This window comes from Salvelinus fontinalis, chromosome 41, assembly GCF_029448725.1.
Source record: "Salvelinus fontinalis isolate EN_2023a chromosome 41, ASM2944872v1, whole genome shotgun sequence".
Taxonomy (NCBI): domain Eukaryota; kingdom Metazoa; phylum Chordata; class Actinopteri; order Salmoniformes; family Salmonidae; genus Salvelinus; species Salvelinus fontinalis.
In genome coordinates, this window is record NC_074705.1 from 4283818 (window position 1) to 4309918 (window position 26101).

The following is a 26101-nucleotide window of genomic DNA, read 5'->3' on the forward strand; positions in this document are numbered from 1 at the left end:
CTGTGGGAGCAATTATTAGGAAATGGAAGACATGCAAGACCACTGATAATCTCCCTCGATCTGGGGCTCCACGCAAGATCTCACCCCGTGGGGTCAAAATGATCACAAGAACGGTGAGCAAAAATCCCAGAACCACACTGGGGGACCTAGTGAATGACCTGCAGAGAGCTGAGACCAAAGTAACAAAGCTTACCATCAGTAACACACTACGCCGCCAGGGACTCAAATCCTGTAGTGCCAGACGTGTCCCCCTGCTTAAGCCAGTACATGTCCAGGCCCGTCTGAAGTTTGCTAGAGAGCATTTGGATGATCCATTACAGGGGCTGGTAATTATCCAATCACACAATATTAGGTGTCCTATTTGTGGAAATGTGGTTGGTGGAAATGAAAAGTCATTGATTAGCGAGGGCTGACGTTGGACTAGGTCTATCTTACTCCCCGATACACCAGCACTCTGCTGCTGTGTCTCTGCTCTAATGAATACAGCAGGATAATGCTCAGTGTGGTTGGTGTAAATGAATAGTCATTGATTAGCGAGGGCTGATGGAGATAGAGCTAGTCCAACCTCTTCACACGCTAGTCTGGCATTGATCACTGGGAGCGCACATGGGAGTGGCTATTCCCCGATACACCGGCGTTCCTAATGGGTGGTCCAGGTCTGACCATTAATACATCCTGGGACAAAGACCCAGAGGACTGGGACACTGACCCAGAGAATCAGAGAACCAGAGGACTGGGACACAGACCCAGAGAACCAGAGGACTGGGACACAGACCCAGAGAACCAGAGGACTGGGACACAGACCCAGAGGACTGGGACACAGACCCAGAGGACTGGGACACAGACCCAGAGGACTGGGACAAAGACCCAGAGGACTGGGACAAAGACCCAGAGGACTGGAACACAGACCCAGAGGACTGGGACCCAGACCCAGAGGACTGGGACCCAGACCCAGAGGACTGGGACACAGACCCAAAGAACCAGAGGACTGGGACACAGACCCAAAGACCCAGAGGACTGGAACACAGACCCAAAGACCCAGAGGACTGGAACACAGACCCAAAGACCCAGAGGACTGGAACACAGACCCAAAGAACCAGAGGACTGGGACACAGACCCAGAGGACTGGGACACAGACCCAGAGGACTGGGACACAGACCCAGAGGACTGGGACACAGACCCAGAGAACTGGGACACAGACCCAGAGGACTGGGACACAGACTCAGAGAACCAGAGGACTGGGACACAGACCCAGAGGACTGGGACACAGACCCAGAGGACCAGAGGACTGGGACACAGACCCAGAGGACTGGGACACAGACCCAGAGGACTGGGACACAGACCCAGAGGACTGGGACACAGACCCAGAGAACTGGGACACAGACCCAGAGAACTGGGACACAGACCCAGAGAACTGGGACACAGACCCAGAGGACTGGGACACAGACTCAGAGAACCAGAGGACTGGGACACAGACCCAGAGGACTGGGACACAGACCCAGAGGACCAGAGGACTGGGACACAGACCCAGAGGACTGGGACACAGACCCAGAGGACTGGGACACAGACCCAGAGGACCAGAGGACTGGGACACAGACCCAGAGGACCAGAGGACTGGGACACAGACCCAGAGGACTGGGACACAGACCCAGAGACCCAGAGGACTGAGACACAGACCCAGAGGACTGGGACACAGAACCAGAGAACTGGGACACAGACCCAGAGGACTGGGACACAGACCCAGAGAACTGGGACACAGACCCAGAGGACTGAGACACAGACCCAGAGGACCAGAGGACTGGGACACAGACCCAGAGGACTGAGAAACAGACCCAGAGGACTGGGACACAGACCCAGAGGACTGAGACACAGACCCAGAGGACCAGAGGACTGAGACACAGACCCAGAGGACTGGGACACAGACCCAGAGGACTGAGACACAGACCCAGAGGACCAGAGGACTGGGACACAGACCCAGAGGACTGAGACACAGACCCAGAGGACCAGAGGACTGAGACACAGACCCAGAGGACTAGGACAAAGACCCAGAGGACTGGGACACAGACCCAGAGGACTGAGACACAGACCCAGAGGACCAGAGGACTGGGACCCAGACCCAGAGGACCAGAGGACTGAGACACAGACCCAGAGGACTAGGACAAAGACCCAGAGGACTGGGACACAGACCCAGAGGACTGTGCACTACTTTAGACCAGGACCCTATAGAACCCTATTCCCTATATAGTGCACTAGTTTTGATCAGGACCCTATAGAACCCTATTCCCTATATAGTGCACTACTTTAGACCAGGACCCTATAGAACCCTATTCCCTATATAGTGCACTAGTTTTGATCAGGACCCTAAAGAACCCTAATCCCTATGTAGTGTACTACTTTAGACCAGGGCCCTATAGACCCTATTCCCTATATAGTGTACTACTTTAGACCAGGACCCTATAGAACCCCATTCCCTATATAGTGCACTACTTTAGACCAGAGCCCTATAGAACCCTATTCCCTATATAGTGCACTACTTTAGACCAGGGCCCTGTATACTCAGGGTATAAACAGTATAATGTGTGGTATACTCAGAGTAGACTACAGTATAATGTCTGGTATACTCAGGGTAGACTACAGTATAATGTCTGGTATACTCAGGGTATAAACAGTATAATGTGTGGTATACTCAGGGTATAAACAGTATAATGTGTGGTATACTCAGGGTATAAACAGTATAATGTGTGGTATACTCAGGGTATTAACAGTATAATGTGTGGTATACTCAGGGTATAAACAGTATAATGTGTGGTATACTCAGGGTATAAACAGTATAATGTGTGGTATACTCAGGGTATAAACAGTATAATGGGTGGTATACTCAGGGTAGACTACAGTATAATGTGTGGTATACTCAGGGTAGACTACAGTATAATGTGTGGTATACTCAGGGTATAAACAGTATAATGTGTGGTATACTCAGGGTATTAACAGTATAATGGGTGGTATACTCAGGGTAGACTACAGTATAATGGGTGGTATACTCAGGGTATAAACAGTATAATGTGTGGTATACTCAGGGTATAAACAGTATAATGTGTGGTATACTCAGGGTATCAACAGTATAATGTGTAGTATACTCAGGGTATAAACAGTATAATGGCTGGTATACACAGGGTAGACTACAGTATAATGTGTGGTATACTCAGGGTATATACAGTATAATGTGTGGTATACTCAGGGTATAAACAGTATAATGTGTGGTATACTCAGGGTATAAACAGTATAATGTGTGGTATACTCAGGGTATAAACAGTATAATGTGTGGTATACTCAGGGTATAAACAGTATAATGGGTGGTATACTCAGGGTATAAACAGTATAATGGGTGGTATACTCAGGGTATAAACAGTATAATGTGTGGTATACTCAGGGTATAAACAGTATAATGTGTGGTATACTCAGGGTAGACTACAGTATAATGTCTGGTATACTCAGGGTATTAACAGTATAATGTGTGGTATACTCAGGGTAGACTACAGTATAATGTGTGGTATACTCAGGGTAGACTACAGTATAATGTGTGGTATACTCAGGGTAGACTACAGTATAATGTGTGGTATACTCAGGGTATAAACAGTATAATGTGTGGTATACTCAGGGTATAAACAGTATAATGTGTGGTATACTCAGGGTATTAACAGTATAATGTGTGGTATACTCAGGGTATAAACAGTATAATGTGTGGTATACTCAGGGTATAAACAGTATAATGGGTGGTATACTCAGGGTATTAACAGTATAATGTGTGGTATACTCAGGGTAGACTACAGTATAATGTGTGGTATACTCAGGGTAGACTACAGTATAATGTGTGGTATACTCAGGGTAGACTACAGTATAATGTGTGGTATACTCAGGGTATAAACAGTATAATGTGTGGTATACTCAGGGTATAAACAGTATAATGTGTGGTATACTCAGGGTATTAACAGTATAATGTGTGGTATACTCAGGGTATAAACAGTATAATGTGTGGTATACTCAGGGTATAAACAGTATAATGGGTGGTAAACTCAGGGTATTAACAGTATAATGTGTGGTATACTCAGGGTATAAACAGTATAATGGCTGGTATACTCAGGGCAGACTACAGTATAATGTGTGGTATACTCAGGGTATAAACAGTATAATGTCTGGTATACTCAGGGTATAAACAGTATAATGTGTGGTATACTCAGGGTATAAACAGTATAATGTGTGGTATACTCAGGGTATTAACAGTATAATGTGTGGTATACTCAGGGTATAAACAGTATAATGTGTGGTATACTCAGGGTATTAACAGTATAATGTGTGGTATACTCAGGGTATAAACAGTATAATGTGTGGTATACTCAGGGTATAAACAGTGTAATGTCTGGTATACTCAGGGTATAACCAGTATAATGTGTGGTATACTCAGGGTATAAACAGTATAATGGGTGGTATACTCAGGGTAGACTACAGTATAATGTGTGGTATACTCAGGGTATTAACAGTATAATGTGTGGTATACTCAGGGTATAAACAGTATAATGCCTGGTATACTCAGGGTATAAACATTATAATGGGTGGTATACTCAGGGTATAAACAGTATAATGTGTGGTATACTCAGGGTATTAACAGTATAATGTGTGGTATACTCAGGGTATAAACAGTATAATGCCTGGTATACTCAGGGTATAAACATTATAATGGGTGGTATACTCAGGGTATAAACAGTATAATGTGTGGTATACTCAGGGTATTAACAGTATAATGTGTGGTATACTCAGGGTATTAACAGTATAATGTGTGGTATACTCAGGGTATAAACAGTATAATGTGTGGTATACTCAGGGTATTAACAGTATAATGTGTGGTATACTCAGGGTATTAACAGTATAATGTGTGGTATACTCAGGGTATTAACAGTATAATGTGTGGTATACTCAGGGTAGACTACAGTATAATGTGTGGTATACTCAGGGTATTAACAGTATAATGTGTGGTATACTCAGGGTATAAACAGTATAATGTGTGGTATACTCAGGGTAGACTACAGTATAATGTGTAGTATACTCAGGGTATTAACAGTATAATGTGTGGTATGCTCAGGGTAGACTACAGTATAATGTGTGGTATACTCAGGGTATAAACAGTATAATGTGTGGTATACTCAGGGTAGACTACAGTATAATGTGTAGTATACTCAGGGTATTAACAGTATAATGTGTGGTATGCTCAGGGTAGACTACAGTATAATGTGTGGTATACTCAGGGTATAAACAGTATAATGTGTGGTATACTCAGGGTATGAACAGTATAATGGATGGTATACTCAGGGTATAAACAGTATAATGTGTGGTATACTCAGGGTATTAACAGTATAATGTGTGGTATACTCCGGGTATAAACAGTATAATGTCTGGTATACTCAGGGTATTAACAGTATAATGTGTGGTATACTCCAGGTATAAACAGTATAATGTCTGGTATACTCAGGGTAGACTACAGTATAATGTGGGGTATACTCAGGGTATTAACAGTATAATGTGTGGTATACTCAGGGTATTAACAGTATAATGTGTTGTATACTCAGGGTAGACTACAGTATAATGTGTGGTATACTCAGGGGATAAACAGTATAATGTGTGGTATACTCAGGGTAGACTACAGTATAATGTGTGGTATACTCAGGGTATAAACAGTATAATGTGTGGTATACTCAGGGTATAAACAGTATAATGTGTGGTATACTCAGGGTATTAACAGTATAATGTGTGGTATACTCAGGGTATAAACAGTATAATGTCTGGTATACTCAGGATATAAACAATATAATGATTGGTATACTCAGAGTATAAACAGTATAATGTCTAGTATACTCAGGGTATAAACAGTATAATGTGTGGTATACTCAGGGTATTAACAGTATAATGGGTGGTATACTCAGGGTAGACTACAGTATAATGTGTGGTATACTCAGGGTATGAACAGTATAATGTGTGGTATACTCAGGTTAGACTACAGTATAATGGATGGTATACTCAGGGTATAAACAGTATAATGTGTGGTATACTCAGGGTATAAACAGTATAATGTGTGGTATACTCAGGGTAGACTACAGTATAATGTGTGGTATACTCAGGGTATAAACAGTATAATGTGTGGTATACTCAGGGTATAAACAGTATAATGTGTGGTATACTCAGGGTATAAACAGAATAATGTGTGGTATACTCAGGGTATAAACTGTATAATGGGTGGTATACTCAGGGTAGACTACAGTATAATGTGTGGTATACTCAGGGTATCAACAGTATAATGTGTGGTATACTCAGGTTAGACTACAGTATAATGTGTGGTATACTCAGGGTATTAACAGTATAATGTCTGGTATACTCAGGGTATAAACAATATAATGTGTGGTATACTCAGGGTATAAACAGTATAATGTGTGGTATACTCAGGATATAAACAGTATAATGTGTGGTATACTCAGGGTATAACCAGTATAATGTGTGGTATACTCAGGGTATAAACAGTATAATGTGTGGTATACTCAGGGTATAACCAGTATAATGTCTGGTATACTCAGGGTAGACTACAGTATAATGTGTGGTATACTCAGGGTATAAACAGTATAATGTGTGGCATACTCAGGGTATAAACAGAATAATGTGTGGTATACTCAGGGTATAAACAGAATAATGTGTGGTATACTCAGGGTAGACTGCAGTATAATGTGTGGTATACTCAGGGTATTAACAGTATAATGTCTGGTATACTCAGGGTATAAACAGAATAATGTGTGGTATACTCAGGGTAGACTGCAGTATAATGTGTGGTATACTCAGAGTATTAACAGTATAATGTGTGGTATACTCAGGGTATAAACAGTATAATGTGTGGTATACTCAGGGTAGACTACAGTATAAGGTGTGGTAAACTCAGGGTAGACTACAGTATAATGTGTGGTATACTCAGGGTATAAACAGTATAATGTGTTGTATACTCAGGGTATAAACAGTATAATGTGTGGTATACTCAGGGTATAAACAGTATAATGTGTGGTATACTCAGGGTATTAACAGTATAATGTGTTGTATACTCAGGGTAGACTACAGTATAATGTGTGGTATACTCAGGGTATAAACAGTATAATGTGTGGTATACTCAGGGTATTAACAGTATAATGTGTGGTATACTCAGGGTAGACTACAGTATAATGTGTGGTATACTCAGGGTATTAACAGTATAATGTGTGGTATACTCAGGGTATAAACAGTATAATGTGTGGTATACTCAGGGTAGACTACAGTATAATGTGTGATATACTCAGGGTATAAACAGTATAATGTGTGGTATACTCAGGGTATAAACAGTATAATGTGTGGTATACTCAGGGTAGACTACAGTATAATGTGTGGTATACTCAGGGTATAAACAGTATAATGTGTGGTATACTCAGGGTATAAACAGTATAATGTGTGGTATACTCAGGGTATAAACAGTATATTGTGTGGTATACTCAGGGTAGACTACAGTATAATGTGTGGTATACTCAGGGTATAAACAGTATAATGTGTGGTATACTCAGGGTATAAACAGTATAATGTGTGGTATACTCAGGGTATAAACAGTATAATGGGTGGTATACTCAGGGTATAAACAGTATAATGTGTGGTATACTCAGGGTATTAACAGTATAATGTGTGGTATACTCAGGGTATAAACAGTATAATGTGTGGTATACTCAGGGTATAAACAATATAATGTGTGGTATACTCAGGGTATTAACAGTATAATGTCTGGTATACTCAGGGTATAAACAGTATAATGTGTGGTATACTCAGGGTAGACTACAGTATAATGTCTGGTATACTCAGGGTATAAACAGTATAATGTGTGGTATACTCAGGGTAGACTACAGTATAATGTGCGGTATACTCCGGGTATAAACAGTATAATGTGTGGTATACTCAGGGTATAAACAGTATAATGCCTGGTATACTCAGGGTATAAACAGTATAATGGGTGGTATACTCAGGGTATAAACAGTATAATGGGTGGTATACTCAGGGTATAAACAGTATAATGGGTGGTATACTCAGGGTATAAACAGTATAATGGGTGGTATACTCAGGGTATTAACAGTATAATGTCTGGTATACTCAGGGTATAAACAGTATAATGTCTGGTATACTCAGGGCATTAACAGTATAATGTCTGGTATACTCAGGGTATAAACAGTATAATGTCTGGTATACTCAGGGTATAAACAGTATAATGTGTGGTATACTCAGGGTATAAACAGTATATTGTGTGGTATACTCAGGGTAGACTACAGTATAATGTGTGGTATACTCAGGGTATAAACAGTATAATGTGTGGTATACTCAGGGTATAAACAGTATAATGTGTGGTATACTCAGGGTATAAACAATATAATGTGTGGTATACTCAGGGTATAAACAGTATAATGTGTGGTATACTCAGGGTATAAACAGTATAATGTGTGGTATACTCAGGGTATTAACAGTATAATGTGTGGTATACTCAGGGTATAAACAGTATAATGTGTAGTATACTCAGGGTAGACTACAGTATAATGTGTGGTATACTCAGGGTAGACTACAGTATAATGTCTGGTATACTCAGGGTATAAACAGTATAATGTGTGGTATACTCAGGGTAGACTACAGTATAATGTGCGGTATACTCCGGGTATAAACAGTATAATGTGTGGTATACTCAGGGTATAAACAGTATAATGTCTGGTATACTCAGGGTATAAACAGTATAATGTCTGTTATACTCAGGGTATAAACAGTATAATGGGTGGTATACTCAGGGTATAAACAGTATAATGGGTGGTATACTCAGGGTATAAACAGTATAATGGGTGGTATACTCAGGGTATAAACAGTATAATGGGTGGTATACTCAGGGTATTAACAGTATAATGTCTGGTATACTCAGGGTATAAACAGTATAATGTCTGGTATACTCAGGGCATTAACAGTATAATGTCTGGTATACTCAGGGTATAAACAGTATAATGTCTGGTATACTCAGGGCATTAACAGTATAATGTGCGGTATACTCCGGGTATAAACAGTATAATGTGTGGTATACTCAGGGTATAAACAGTATAATGTCTGGTATACTCAGGTTATAAACAGTATAATGTCTGGTATACTCAGGGTATAAACAGTATAATGGGTGGTATACTCAGGGTATAAACAGTATAATGGGTGGTATACTCAGGGTATAAACAGTATAATGTCTGGTATACTCAGGGTATAAACAGTATAATGTCTGGTATGCTCAGGGTAGACCACAGTATAATGTGTGGTATACTCAGGGTATAAACAGTATAATGGGTGGTATACTCAGGGTATAAACAGTATAATGGGTGGTATACTCAGGGTATAAACAGTATAATGGGTGGTATACTCAGGGTATTAACAGTATAATGTCTGGTATACTCAGGGTATAAACAGTATAATGTGTGGTATACTCAGGGTATTAACAGTATAATGTGTTGTATACTCAGGGTATAAACAGTATAATGGGTGGTATACTCAGGGTATAAACAGTATAATGTGTGGTATACTCAGGGTATAAACAGTATAATGTCTGGTATACTCAGGGTATAAACAGTATAATGGGTGGTATACTCAGGGTATAAACAGTATAATGGGTGGTATACTCAGGGTATAAACAGTATAATGTGTGGTATACTCAGGGTAGACCACAGTATAATGTGTGGTATACTCAGGGTAGACTACAGTATAATGTGTGGTATACTCAGGGTAGACTACAGTATAATGTGTGGTATACTCAGCGTATAAACAGTATAATGTGTGGTATACTCAGGGTATCAACAGTATAATGTGTAGTATACTCAGGGTATAAACAGTATAATGGCTGGTATACTCAGGGTAGACTACAGTATAATGTGTGGTATACTCAGGGTATATACAGTATAATGTGTGGTATACTCAGGGTATAAACAGTATAATGTGTGGTATACTCAGGGTATAAACAGTATAATGTGTGGTATACTCAGGGTATAAACAGTATAATGTGTGGTATACTCAGGGTATAAACAGTATAATGGGTGGTATACTCAGGGTATAAACAGTATAATGGGTGGTATACTCAGGGTATAAACAGTATAATGTGTGGTATACTCAGGGTATAAACAGTATAATGTGTGGTATACTCAGGGTAGACTACAGTATAATGTCTGGTATACTCAGGGTATTAACAGTATAATGTGTGGTATACTCAGGGTAGACTACAGTATAATGTGTGGTATACTCAGGGTAGACTACAGTATAATGTGTGGTATACTCAGGGTAGACTACAGTATAATGTGTGGTATACTCAGGGTATAAACAGTATAATGTGTGGTATACTCAGGGTATAAACAGTATAATGTGTGGTATACTCAGGGTATTAACAGTATAATGTGTGGTATACTCAGGGTATAAACAGTATAATGTGTGGTATACTCAGGGTATAAACAGTATAATGGGTGGTATACTCAGGGTATTAACAGTATAATGTGTGGTATACTCAGGGTAGACTACAGTATAATGTGTGGTATACTCAGGGTAGACTACAGTATAATGTGTGGTATACTCAGGGTAGACTACAGTATAATGTGTGGTATACTCAGGGTATAAACAGTATAATGTGTGGTATACTCAGGGTATAAACAGTATAATGTGTGGTATACTCAGGGTATTAACAGTATAATGTGTGGTATACTCAGGGTATAAACAGTATAATGTGTGGTATACTCAGGGTATAAACAGTATAATGGGTGGTATACTCAGGGTATTAACAGTATAATGTGTGGTATACTCAGGGTATAAACAGTATAATGGCTGGTATACTCAGGGCAGACTACAGTATAATGTGTGGTATACTCAGGGTATAAACAGTATAATGTCTGGTATACTCAGGGTATAAACAGTATAATGTGTGGTATACTCAGGGTATAAACAGTATAATGTGTGGTATACTCAGGGTATTAACAGTATAATGTGTGGTATACTCAGGGTATAAACAGTATAATGTGTGGTATACTCAGGGTATTAACAGTATAATGTGTGGTATACTCAGGGTATAAACAGTATAATGTGTGGTATACTCAGGGTATAAACAGTGTAATGTCTGGTATACTCAGGGTATAACCAGTATAATGTGTGGTATACTCAGGGTATAAACAGTATAATGGGTGGTATACTCAGGGTAGACTACAGTATAATGTGTGGTATACTCAGGGTATTAACAGTATAATGTGTGGTATACTCAGGGTATAAACAGTATAATGCCTGGTATACTCAGGGTATAAACATTATAATGGGTGGTATACTCAGGGTATAAACAGTATAATGTGTGGTATACTCAGGGTATTAACAGTATAATGTGTGGTATACTCAGGGTATAAACAGTATAATGCCTGGTATACTCAGGGTATAAACATTATAATGGGTGGTATACTCAGGGTATAAACAGTATAATGTGTGGTATACTCAGGGTATTAACAGTATAATGTGTGGTATCATCAGGGTATTAACAGTATAATGTGTGGTATACTCAGGGTATAAACAGTATAATGTGTGGTATACTCAGGGTATTAACAGTATAATGTGTGGTATACTCAGGGTATTAACAGTATAATGTGTGGTATACTCAGGGTATTAACAGTATAATGTGTGGTATACTCAGGGTATTAACAGTATAATGTGTGGTATACTCAGGGTAGACTACAGTATAATGTGTGGTATACTCAGGGTATTAACAGTATAATGTGTGGTATACTCAGGGTATAAACAGTATAATGTGTGGTATACTCAGGGTAGACTACAGTATAATGTGTAGTATACTCAGGGTATTAACAGTATAATGTGTGGTATGCTCAGGGTAGACTACAGTATAATGTGTGGTATACTCAGGGTATAAACAGTATAATGTGTGGTATACTCAGGGTAGACTACAGTATAATGTGTAGTATACTCAGGGTATTAACAGTATAATGTGTGGTATGCTCAGGGTAGACTACAGTATAATGTGTGGTATACTCAGGGTATAAACAGTATAATGTGTGGTATACTCAGGGTATGAACAGTATAATGGATGGTATACTCAGGGTATAAACAGTATAATGTGTGGTATACTCAGGGTATTAACAGTATAATGTGTGGTATACTCCGGGTATAAACAGTATAATGTCTGGTATACTCAGGGTATTAACAGTATAATGTGTGGTATACTCCAGGTATAAACAGTATAATGTCTGGTATACTCAGGGTAGACTACAGTATAATGTGGGGTATACTCAGGGTATTAACAGTATAATGTGTGGTATACTCAGGGTATTAACAGTATAATGTGTTGTATACTCAGGGTAGACTACAGTATAATGTGTGGTATACTCAGGGTATAAACAGTATAATGTGTGGTATACTCAGGGTAGACTACAGTATAATGTGTGGTATACTCAGGGTATAAACAGTATAATGTGTGGTATACTCAGGGTATAAACAGTATAATGTGTGGTATACTCAGGGTATTAACAGTATAATGTGTGGTATACTCAGGGTATAAACAGTATAATGTCTGGTATACTCAGGATATAAACAATATAATGATTGGTATACTCAGAGTATAAACAGTATAATGTCTAGTATACTCAGGGTATAAACAGTATAATGTGTGGTATACTCAGGGTATTAACAGTATAATGGGTGGTATACTCAGGGTAGACTACAGTATAATGTGTGGTATACTCAGGGTATGAACAGTATAATGTGTGGTATACTCAGGTTAGACTACAGTATAATGGATGGTATACTCAGGGTATAAACAGTATAATGTGTGGTATACTCAGGGTATAAACAGTATAATGTGTGGTATACTCAGGGTAGACTACAGTATAATGTGTGGTATACTCAGGGTATAAACAGTATAATGTGTGGTATACTCAGGGTATAAACAGTATAATGTGTGGTATACTCAGGGTATAAACAGAATAATGTGTGGTATACTCAGGGTATAAACAGTATAATGGGTGGTATACTCAGGGTAGACTACAGTATAATGTGTGGTATACTCAGGGTATCAACAGTATAATGTGTGGTATACTCAGGTTAGACTACAGTATAATGTGTGGTATACTCAGGGTATTAACAGTATAATGTCTGGTATACTCAGGGTATAAACAATATAATGTGTGGTATACTCAGGGTATAAACAGTATAATGTGTGGTATACTCAGGGTATAAACAGTATAATGTGTGGTATACTCAGGGTATAACCAGTATAATGTGTGGTATACTCAGGGTATAAACAGTATAATGTGTGGTATACTCAGGGTATAACCAGTATAATGTCTGGTATACTCAGGGTAGACTACAGTATAATGTGTGGTATACTCAGGGTATAAACAGTATAATGTGTGGCATACTCAGGGTATAAACAGAATAATGTGTGGTATACTCAGGGTATAAACAGAATAATGTGTGGTATACTCAGGGTAGACTGCAGTATAATGTGTGGTATACTCAGGGTATAAACAGTATAATGTGTGGTATACTCAGGGTATTAACAGTATAATGTCTGGTATACTCAGGGTATAAACAGAATAATGTGTGGTATACTCAGGGTAGACTGCAGTATAATGTGTGGTATACTCAGAGTATTAACAGTATAATGTGTGGTATACTCAGGGTATAAACAGTATAATGTGTGGTATACTCAGGGTAGACTACAGTATAATGTGTGGTAAACTCAGGGTAGACTACAGTATAATGTGTGGTATACTCAGGGTATAAACAGTATAATGTGTTGTATACTCAGGGTATAAACAGTATAATGTGTGGTATACTCAGGGTATAAACAGTATAATGTGTGGTATACTCAGGGTATTAACAGTATAATGTGTTGTATACTCAGGGTAGACTACAGTATAATGTGTGGTATACTCAAGGTATAAACAGTATAATGTGTGGTATACTCAGGGTATTAACAGTATAATGTGTGGTATACTCAGGGTAGACTACAGTATAATGTGTGGTATACTCAGGGTATTAACAGTATAATGTGTGGTATACTCAGGGTATAAACAGTATAATGTGTGGTATACTCAGGGTAGACTACAGTATAATGTGTGATATACTCAGGGTATAAACAGTATAATGTGTGGTATACTCAGGGTATAAACAGTATAATGTGTGGTATACTCAGGGTAGACTACAGTATAATGTGTGGTATACTCAGGGTATAAACAGTATAATGTGTGGTATACTCAGGGTATAAACAGTATAATGTGTGGTATACTCAGGGTATAAACAGTATATTGTGTGGTATACTCAGGGTAGACTACAGTATAATGTGTGCTATACTCAGGGTATAAACAGTATAATGTGTGGTATACTCAGGGTATAAACAGTATAATGTGTGGTATACTCAGGGTATAAACAGTATAATGGGTGGTATACTCAGGGTATAAACAGTATAATGTGTGGTATACTCAGGGTATTAACAGTATCATGTGTGGTATACTCAGGGTATAAACAGTATAATGTGTGGTATACTCAGGGTATAAACAATATAATGTGTGGTATACTCAGGGTATTAACAGTATAATGTCTGGTATACTCAGGGTATAAACAGTATAATGTGTGGTATACTCAGGGTAGACTACAGTATAATGTCTGGTATACTCAGGGTATAAACAGTATAATGTGTGGTATACTCAGGGTAGACTACAGTATAATGTGCGGTATACTCCGGGTATAAACAGTATAATGTGTGGTATACTCAGGGTATAAACAGTATAATGCCTGGTATACTCAGGGTATAAACAGTATAATGGGTGGTATACTCAGGGTATAAACAGTATAATGGGTGGTATACTCAGGGTATAAACAGTATAATGGGTGGTATACTCAGGGTATAAACAGTATAATGGGTGGTATACTCAGGGTATTAACAGTATAATGTCTGGTATACTCAGGGTATAAACAGTATAATGTCTGGTATACTCAGGGCATTAACAGTATAATGTCTGGTATACTCAGGGTATAAACAGTATAATGTCTGGTATACTCAGGGTATAAACAGTATAATGTGTGGTATACTCAGGGTATAAACAGTATATTGTGTGGTATACTCAGGGTAGACTACAGTATAATGTGTGGTATACTCAGGGTATAAACAGTATAATGTGTGGTATACTCAGGGTATAAACAGTATAATGTGTGGTATACTCAGGGTATAAACAATATAATGTGTGGTATACTCAGGGTATAAACAGTATAATGTGTGGTATACTCAGGGTATAAACAGTATAATGTGTGGTATACTCAGGGTATTAACAGTATAATGTGTGGTATACTCAGGGTATAAACAGTATAATGTGTAGTATACTCAGGGTAGACTACAGTATAATGTGTGGTATACTCAGGGTAGACTACAGTATAATGTCTGGTATACTCAGGGTATAAACAGTATAATGTGTGGTATACTCAGGGTAGACTACAGTATAATGTGCGGTATACTCCGGGTATAAACAGTATAATGTGTGGTATACTCAGGGTATAAACAGTATAATGTCTGGTATACTCAGGGTATAAACAGTATAATGTCTGGTATACTCAGGGTATAAACAGTATAATGGGTGGTATACTCAGGGTATAAACAGTATAATGGGTGGTATACTCAGGGTATAAACAGTATAATGGGTGGTATACTCAGGGTATAAACAGTATAATGGGTGGTATACTCAGGGTATTAACAGTATAATGTCTGGTATACTCAGGGTATAAACAGTATAATGTCTGGTATACTCAGGGCATTAACAGTATAATGTCTGGTATACTCAGGGTATAAACAGTATAATGTCTGGTATACTCAGGGCATTAACAGTATAATGTGCGGTATACTCCGGGTATAAACAGTATAATGTGTGGTATACTCAGGGTATAAACAGTATAATGTCTGGTATACTCAGGGTATAAACAGTATAATGTCTGGTATACTCAGGGTATAAACAGTATAATGGGTGGTATACTCAGGGTATAAACAGTATAATGGGTGGTATACTCAAGGTATAAACAGTATAATGTCTGGTATACTCAGGGTATAAACAGTATAATGTCTGGTATGCTCAGGGTAGACCACAGTATAATGTGTGGTATACTCAGGGTATAAACAGTATAATGGGTGGTATACTCAGGGTATAAACAGTATAATGGGTGGTATACTCAGGGTATAAACAGTATAATGGGTGGTATACTCAGGGTATTAACAGTATAATGTCTGGTATACTCAGGGTATAAACAGTATAATGTGTGGTATACTCAGGGTATTAACAGTATAATGTGTTGTATACTCAGGGTATAAACAGTATAATGGGTGGTATACTCAGGGTATAAACAGTATAATGTGTGGTATACTCAGGGTATAAACAGTATAATGTCTGGTATACTCAGGGTATAAACAGTATAATGGGTGGTATACTCAGGGTATAAACAGTATAATGGGTGGTATACTCAGGGTATAAACAGTATAATGTGTGGTATACTCAGGGTAGACCACAGTATAATGTGTGGTATACTCAGGGTAGACTACATTATAATGTGTGGTATACTCAGGGTAGACTACAGTATAATGTCTGGTATACTCAGGGTATAAACAGTATAATGTCTGGTATACTCAGGGTATAAACAGTATAATGTCTGGTATACTCAGGGTATAAACAGTATAATGTGTGGTATACTCAGGGTATAAACAGTATAATGGGTGGTATACTCAGGGTATAAACAGTATAATGGGTGGTATACTCAGGGTATAAACAGTATAATGGGTGGTATACTCAGGGTATTAACAGTATAATGTCTGGTATACTCAGGGTATTAACAGTATAATGTGTGGTATACTCAGGGCATTAACAGTATAATGTGTGGTATACTCAGGGTATAAACAGTATAATGTGTGGTATACTCAGGGTATAAACAGTATAATGTGTGGTATACTCAGGGTATAAACAGTATAATGTGTGGTATACTCAGGGTATTAACAGTATAATGTGTGGTATACTCAGGGTATAAACAGTATAATGTGTGGTATACTCAGGGTATTAACAGTATAATGGGTGGTATACTCAGGGTAGACTACAGTATAATGTGTGGTATACTCAGGGTATTAACAGTATAATGTGTGGTATACTCAGGGTAGACTACAGTATAATGTGTGGTATACTCAGGGTATAAACAGTATAATGTGTGGTATACTCAGGGTAGACTACAGTATAATGTGTGGTATACTCAGGGTAGACTATAGTATAATGTGTGGTATACTCAGGGTATAAACAGTATAATGTGTGGTATACTCAGGATAGACTACAGTATAATGTGTGGTATACTCAGGGTATAAACAGTATAATGTGTGGTATACTCAGGGTATGAACAGTATAATGTGTGGTATACTCAGGGTATAAACAGTATAATGTGTGGTATACTCAGGGTATAAACAGTATAATGTGTGGTATACTCAGGGTATAAACAGTATAATGTGTGGTATACTCAGGGTATGAACAGTATAATGTGTGGTATACTCAGGGTAGACTACAGTATAATGTGTGGTATACTCAGGGTATGTACAGTATAATGTGTGGTATACTCAGGGTATAAACAGTATAATGTGTGGTATACTCAGGGTAGACTACAGTATAATGTGTGGTATACTCAGGGTATAAACAGTATAATGTGTGGTATACTCAGGGTATAAACAGTATAATGTGTGGTATACTCAGGGTATAAACAGTATAATGTGTGGTATACTCAGGGTATAAACAGTATAATGTGTGGTATACTCAGGGTATAAACAGTATAATGTGTGGTATACTCAGGGTATAAACAGTATAATGTGTGGTATACTCAGGGCAGATTAAGGCCATTCAACACACAGCAGACAGTCAGTCATGGTTCATTGAGGGGTGTGATTCTTCAGGATTATGTAACCGTAAACAACGAGCCGGTGATAGAAGCCAAATTAGCTAAACCCAACCGAGAGCTGCAGCACAATGTGAGAGGAGCTCTGATCAAACCCATAATTACTCTTCAGAGGGGATTGTCAGGAAAAAGGGGGGGGGGGGGGATCGAGCTGCTTTAAAGCTGTATGCGAGGTGGAGAAAACCAAGGGCTTTTAGAATAGTCTCAGACGCTAAAAACAAAATCCAATTGCATTTGTCACATGCGCCGAATACAACAGGTGTAGTAGACCTTACAGTGAAATGCTGAATACAAGTCCTTAAACCAGCAATGCAGTTTAAAGAAAATACAAGTAAGAGATAAAAATAACAAATAATGAAAGAGCAGCAGTAAAATAACAATAGTGAGGCTATATACAGGGTGTTACGGTACAGAGTCAATGTGGAGGCTATATACAGGGGGGTACCGGTACAGAGTCAATGTGGAGACTATATACAGGGGGTACCGGTACAGAGTCAATGTGGAGGCTATATACAGGGTGTTACGGTACAGAGTCAATGTGGAGACTATATACAGGGGGTACCGGTACAGAGTCAATGTGGAGGCTATATACAGGGTGTTACAGTACAGAGTCAATGTGGAGACTATATACAGGGGGTACCGGTACAGAGTCAATGTGGAGGCTATATACAGGGGGTACCGGTACAGAGTCAATGTGGAGACTATATACAGGGGCTACCGGTACAGAGTCAATGTGGAGACTATATACAGGGGGTACCGGTACAGAGTCAATGTGGAGGCTATATACAGGGGGGTACCGGTACAGAGTCAATGTGGAGACTATATACAGGGGGGTACCGGTACAGAGTCAATGTGGAGACTATATACAGGGGGGTACCGGTACAGAGTCAATGTGGAGGCTATATACAGGGGGTACCGGTACAGAGTCAATGTGGAGGCTATATACAGGGTGTTACGGTACAGAGACAATGTGGAGGCTATATACAGGGGGTACCGGTACAGAGTCAATGTGGAGGCTATATACAGGGGGTACCGGTACAGAGTCAATGTGGAGGCTATATACAGGGTGTTACGGTACAGAGTCAATGTGGAGGCTATATACAGGGGGTACCGGTACAGAGTCAATGTGGAGGCTATATACAGGGGGGTACCGGTACAGAGTCAATGTGGAGGCTATATACAGGGGGGTACCGGTACAGAGTCAATGTGGAGGCTATATACAGGGTGTTACGGTACAGAGTCAATGTGGAGACTATATACAGGGGGTACCGGTACAGAGTCAATGTGGAGGCTATATACAGGGGGTACCGGTACAGAGTCAATGTGGAGGCTATATACAGGGGGTACCGGTACAGAGTCAATGTGGAGGCTATATACAGGGTGTTACGGTACAGAGTCAATGTGGAGACTATATACAGGGGGTACCGGTACAGAGTCAATGTGGAGGCTATATACAGGGGGTACCGGTACAGAGTCAATGTGGAGACTATATACAGGGGGTACCGGTACAGAGTCAATGTGGAGGCTATATACAGGGGGTACCGGTACAGAGTCAATGTGGAGACTATTTACAGGGGGTACCGGTACAGAGTCAATGTGGAGACTATTTACAGGGGGTACCGGTACAGAGTCAATGTGGAGGCTATATACAGGGGGTACCGGTACAGAGTCAATGTGGAGACTATATACAGGGGCTACCGGTACAGAGTCAATGTGGAGACTATATACAGGGGGTACCGGTACAGAGTCAATGTGGAGGCTATATACAGGGGGGTACCGGTACAGAGTCAATGTGGAGGCTATATACAGGGGGGTACCGGTACAGAGTCAATGTGGAGGCTATATACAGGGGGGTACCGGTACAGAGTCAATGTGGAGGCTATATACAGGGGGGTACCGGTACAGAGTCAATGTGGAGACTATATACAGGGTGTTACGGTACAGAGTCAATGTGGAGGCTATATACAGGGGGTACCGGTACAGAGTCAATGTGGAGGCTATATACAGGGGGTATCGGTACAGAGTCAATGTGGAAGCTATATACAGGGGGTACTGGTACAGAGTCAATGTGGAGGCTATATACAGGGGGTACTGGTACAGAGTCAATGTGGAGGCTATATACAGGGGGTACCGGTACAGAGTCAATGTGGAGGCTGTATACAGGGGGGTACCGGTACAGAGTCAATGTGGAGGCTATATACAGGGGGTACTGGAGTCAATGTGGAGGCTATATACAGGGGGTACCGGTACAGAGTCAATGTGGAGGCTATGTACAGGGGATAACGGTACAGAGTCAATATGGAGGCTATATACAGGGGGCACCGGTACAGAGTCAATGTGGAGGCTATATACAGGGGGTACCGGTACAGAGTCAATGTGGAGGCTATATACAGGGGGTACCGGTACTGAGTCAATGTGGAGGCTATATACAGGGGGGTACTGGTACAGAGTCAATGTGGAGACTACATACAGGGGGTACCGGTACAGAGTCAATGTGGAGGCTATATACAGGGGGTACCGGTACAGAGTCAATGTGGAGGCTATATACAGGGTGGTACGGTACAGAGTCAATGTGGAGGCTATATACAGGGGGTACCGGTACAGAGTCAATGTGGAGGCTATATACAGGGGGTACCGGTACAGAGTCAATGTGGAGGCTATATACATGGTGTTACGGTACAGAGTTAATGTGGAGGCTATATACAGGGTATTACGGTACAGAGTCAATGTGGAGGCTATATACAGGGTATTACGGTACAGAGTCAATGTGGAGGCTATATACAGGGTATTACGGTACAGAGTCAATGTGGAGGCTATATACATGAGATCTACAGTTTAAACCACTGGAGTGTCATACAACTGGCTGTTCAGGGAGATGGAGGGAGAGATGGAGGGAGATGGAGGGAGATGGAGGGATGGAGATGGAGGGATGGAGATGGAGGGAGGGATGGAGGGAGATGGAGGGATGGAGATGGAGGGAGGGAGATGGATGGAGGGATGGAGATGGAGGGATGGAGATGGAGGGATGGAGATGGAGGGATGGAGATGGAGGGAGATGGAGGGAGGGATGGAGGGAGGGATGGATGGAGATGGAGGGATGGAGATGGAGGGAGGGATGGAGGGAGATGGAGGGAGGGATGGAGGGAGGGATGGATGGAAATGGAGGGATGGAGATGGAGGGATGAGATGAAGGGAGGGATGGATGGAGAGATGGAGGGATGGATGGATGGAGGGAGGGATGGAGATGGAGGGGGAGATGGAGGGGGAGATGGAGGGAGGGGGAGATGGAGGGAGGGATGGAGATGAAGGGGGAGATGGAGGGATGGAGATGGAGGGATGGAGATGGAGGGGGAGATGGAGGGAGGGATGGAGATGGAGGGAGGGAGGGGGGTAGAGGGAGGGATGGAGATGGAGGGAGGGGGGTAGAGGGAGGGAGATGGAGGGAGATTGAGGGATGGAGATGGAGGGATGGAGATGGATGGAGGGGGGGATGGAGGGAGATGGAGGGATGGAGATGGAGGGAGGGGGGTAGAGGGAGGGATGGAGATGGATGGAGGGGGGTAGAGGGAGGGATGGAGATGGAGGGAGGGGGGTAGAGGGAGGGATGGAGATGGAGGGAGATGGAGGGATGGAGATGGATGGAGGGAGGGATGGAGGGAGATGGAGGGATGGAGATGGAGGGAGATGGAGGGAGATGGAGGGATGGAGATGGAGGGATGGAGATGGATGGAGGGAGGGATGGAGGGAGATGGAGGGATGGAGATCGAGGGAGGTGGGTAGAGGGAGGGATGGAGATGGAGGGAGATGGAGGGAGATGGAGGGATGGAGATGGAGGGATGGAGATGGATGGAGGGAGGGATGGAGGGAGATGGAGGGATGGAGATGGAGGGAGGGAGATTGATGGAGGGAGGGATGGAGGGAGATGGAGGGAGATGGAGGGAGGGATGGAGATGGAGGGATGGAGATGGAGGGAGATGGAGGGAGATGGATGGAGGGAGATGGAGGGATGGAGATGGAGGGATGGAGATGGAGGGATGGAGATGGAGGGATGGAGATGGAGGGATGGAGATGGAGGGATGGAGATGGATGGAGGGAGATGGAGGGAGGGATGGAGATGGGGGGATGGAGGGATGTAGATGGATAGAGGGATTGAGGGAGATGGAGGGAGGGATGGAGGGAGGGATGGAGGGATGGAGGGAGATGGAGGGAGGGATGGAGATGGGGGGATGGAGGGATGGAGATGGAGGGAGGGATTGAGGGAGATGGAGGGATGGATGGAGGGAGGGATGGAGGGATGGAGGGATGGAGGGAGATGGAGGGATGGAGGGAGATGGAGGGAGGGATGGAGATGGGGGGATGGAGGGATGGAGATGGAGGGAGGGATTGAGGGAGATGGAGGGATGGATGGAGGGAGGGATTGAGGGAGATGGAGGGATGGATGGAGGGAGGGATGGAGGGAGGGATGGAGGGATGGAGATGGAGGGAGGGATTGAGGGAGATGGAGGGATGGAGGGAGATGGAGGGAGGGATGGAGATGGAGGGATGGAGGGATGGAGATGGAGGGAGGGATTTAGGGAGATGGAGGGATGGAGATGGAGGGATGAGGGAGATGGAGGGAGGGATGGAGGGAGATGGAGGGATGGAGATGGAGGGAGGGATTGAGGGAGATGGAGGGAGGGAGGGATGGAGATGGAGGGATGGAGATGGAGGGATGGAGATGGAGGGATGGAGATGGAGGGATGGAGATGGAGGGATGGAGATGGACGGATGGAGATGGAGGGAGGGATGGAGATGGAGGGATGGAGATGGAGGGATGGAGATGGAGGGAGGGATGGAGATGGTGGGATGGAGATGGATGGATGGAGATGGAGGGATGGAGAGTGGAGGGAGGAGAGATGGAGGGATGGAGATGGAGGGAGGGATGGAGATGGAGGGAGGGATGGAGATGGAGGGATGGAGATGGAGGGAGGGATGGAAGGAGATGGAGGGATGGAGATGGATGGATGGAGATGGAGGGATGGAGATGGAGGGATGGAGATGGAGGGATGGAGATGGAGGGATGGAGATGGAGGGATGGAGGGATGGAAGGAGATGGAGGGATGGAAGGAGATGGAGGGATGGAGATGGAGGGGTGGAGATGGAGGGATGGAGATGGAGGGGTGGAGATGGAGGGATGGAGATGGAGGGATGGAGATGGAGGGATGGAGATGGAGGGATGGAGATGGAGGGATGGAGATGGAGGGATGGAGATGGAGGGATGGAGATGGAGGGATGGAGATGGAGATGGAGGGATGGAGATGGAGGGATGGAGATGGAGGGATGGAGATGGAGGGATGGAGATGGAGGGATGGAGGTGGAGGGATGGAGATGGAGGGAGGGAGATGGAGGGAAGGAGATGGAGATGGAGGGATGGAGATGGAGGGGTGGAGATGGAGGGGTGGAGATGGAGGGATGGAGATGGAGGGAGGGATGGAAGGAGATGGAGGGATGGAGATGGAGGGATGGAGATGAAGGGATGGAGATGGAGGGAGGGATGGAAGGAGATGGAGGGATGGAGATGGAGGGGTGGAGATGGAGGGATGGAGATGGAGGGATGGAGGGATGAGATGGAGGGATGGAGATGGAGATGGAGGGATGGAGATGGAGGGATGGAGATGGAGGGATGGAGATGGAGGGATGGAGATGGAGGGGTGGAGATGGAGGGATGGAGATGGAGGGAGGGATGGAAGGAGATGGAGGGATGGAGATGGAGGGGTGGAGATGGAGGGATGGAGATGGAGGGAGGGATGGAAGGAGATGGAGGGATGGAGATGGAGGGGTGGAGATGGAGTGGTGGAGATGGAGGGATGGAGATGGAGGGAGGGATGGAAGGAGATGGAGGGATGGAGATGGAGGGATGGAGATGGAGGGGTGGAGATGGAGGGGTGGAGATGGAGGGATGGAGATGGAGGGATGGAGATGGAGGGATGGAGATGGAGGGGTGGAGATGGAGGGATGGAGATGGAGGGATGGAGATGGAGGGATGGAGATGGAGGGATGGAGATGGAGGGGTGGAGATGGAGGGAATGGAGATGGAGGGATGGAGATGGAGGGATGGAGATGGAGGGGTGGAGATGAGGGGAATGGCGGAGGATGGAGTGGGATGGAGATGGAGGGGTGGAGATGGAGGGGATGGAGATGGAGGGGAGGGATGGAGGGAGATGGAGGGATGGAGATGGAGGGAGGGATGGAGGGAGATGGAGGGATGGAGATGGAGGGATGGAGATGGAGGGAGGGATGGAGGGAGATGTAGGGAGGGATGGAGGGATGGAGATGGAGGGATGGAGATGGAGGGATGGAGATGAAGGGATGGAGATGAAGGGATGGAGATGGAGGGATGGAGATGGAGGGAGGGATGGAGGTAGATGGAGGGATGGAGATGGAGGGAGGGAGATGGAGGGGTGGAGATGGAGGGGTGGAGATGGAGGGGTGGAGATGGAGGGAAGGAGATGGAGATTGAGGGATGGAGGGAGATGGAGGGATAGAGGGAGATGGAGGGATGGAGATGGAGGGAGGGATGGAGGGAGAAGGAGGGATGGATATGGAGGGATGGAGGGAAGGGTGGAGATGGAGGGATGGAGATGGAGGGGTGGAGATGGAGGGAGGGATGGACATGGAGGGAGATGGAGGGATGGAGATGGAGGGATGGAGATGGAGGGGTGGAGATGGAGGGAGGGATGAGATGGAGAGATGGAGGGATGGAGATGGAGATGGAGGGAGCAGCAGTTTGATTAGCTGTGTTGTTCCCTCCCACCTGTTGACACCTACTAAGGTTAAAGGTGAACGACGTTCGGGCGCTTTTATAACGTCTGGCTTCTAGCACACGTCCCAATTGGTACCCTATTCCCTATATAGTGCACTACCTTTAACCAGAGCCCTGTGCTGCGCTATATACACTGTATAGGGAACTGGGTCCATTTGTGCCCCAACCCTAGCTCCCATTGGGCAGCGTGAATATTCTCTGGTTCAGCAGACCGGGCCTAGTGATGCGATGGTCCTGTGTGAGTGAACAGAGTGCTTTTCACAGAAGACGTACCATTTTCTGCCTGGGTGGCGAGGCAAGGACTACATCCCAAACTGCACCCTATTCCCTATGTAGCACTACTTTTGACAAGGGCCTATAGGGATGTAGTGCACTATGTAGGGAATAGGGTGCCATTTGGAACACATCCAAAGGAGAGGAGAAGAGGAGGATGATGGGAGGAGGTAGAAAGTCATTAAGGTCTGCCCACGCTACCGATGCACATCCAAGGACGACAACCTTGGAGATGAAGAAGTCAACGGCTGAAGTTACACAGGAAGGACACAGAGAGAGAGACAGAGAGAGAGACAGAGAGAGACAGAGACAGAGAGAGACAGCGAGACAGAGACAGAGAGAGAGAGAGAGACAGAGAGAGAGACACGGAGAGAGAGAGACAGAGAGAGAGAGACAGAGAGACAGAGAGAGAGACAGAGAGAGACAGAGAGAGACAGAGAGAGAGACAGAGAGAGACAGAGAGAGACGGAGAGAGAGACAGAGAGAGAGACAGAGAGAGACAGAGAGAGAGAGACAGAGAGACAGAGACAGAGAGACAGAGACAGAGAGAGACAGAGACAGAGAGAGAGAGAGAGAGACAGAGAGAGAGACAGAGAGAGAGAGAGAGACAGAGAGAGAGAGAGAGACAGAGAGAGAGAGAGAGACAGAGAGAGAGACAGAGAGAGACAGAGAGAGACAGAGAGAGACAGAGAGAGACAGAGAGACAGAGAGAGAGAGACAGAGAGAGAGACAGAGAGCGACAGAGAGACAGAGAGAGAGACAGAGACAGAGAGAGACAGATAGAGAGACAGATAGAGAGACAGATAGAGAGACAGATAGAGAGACAGATAGAGAGACAGATAGAGAGACAGAGAGAGAGACAGAGAGAATGAGGAGGGAAAAAACAGTATCTTGAAAGAAGAGTTACTTCAGACAGGGTCAGGGTCGGGCTGCTACGACAAGAGAGGACATCGATTACCGCAAATCATA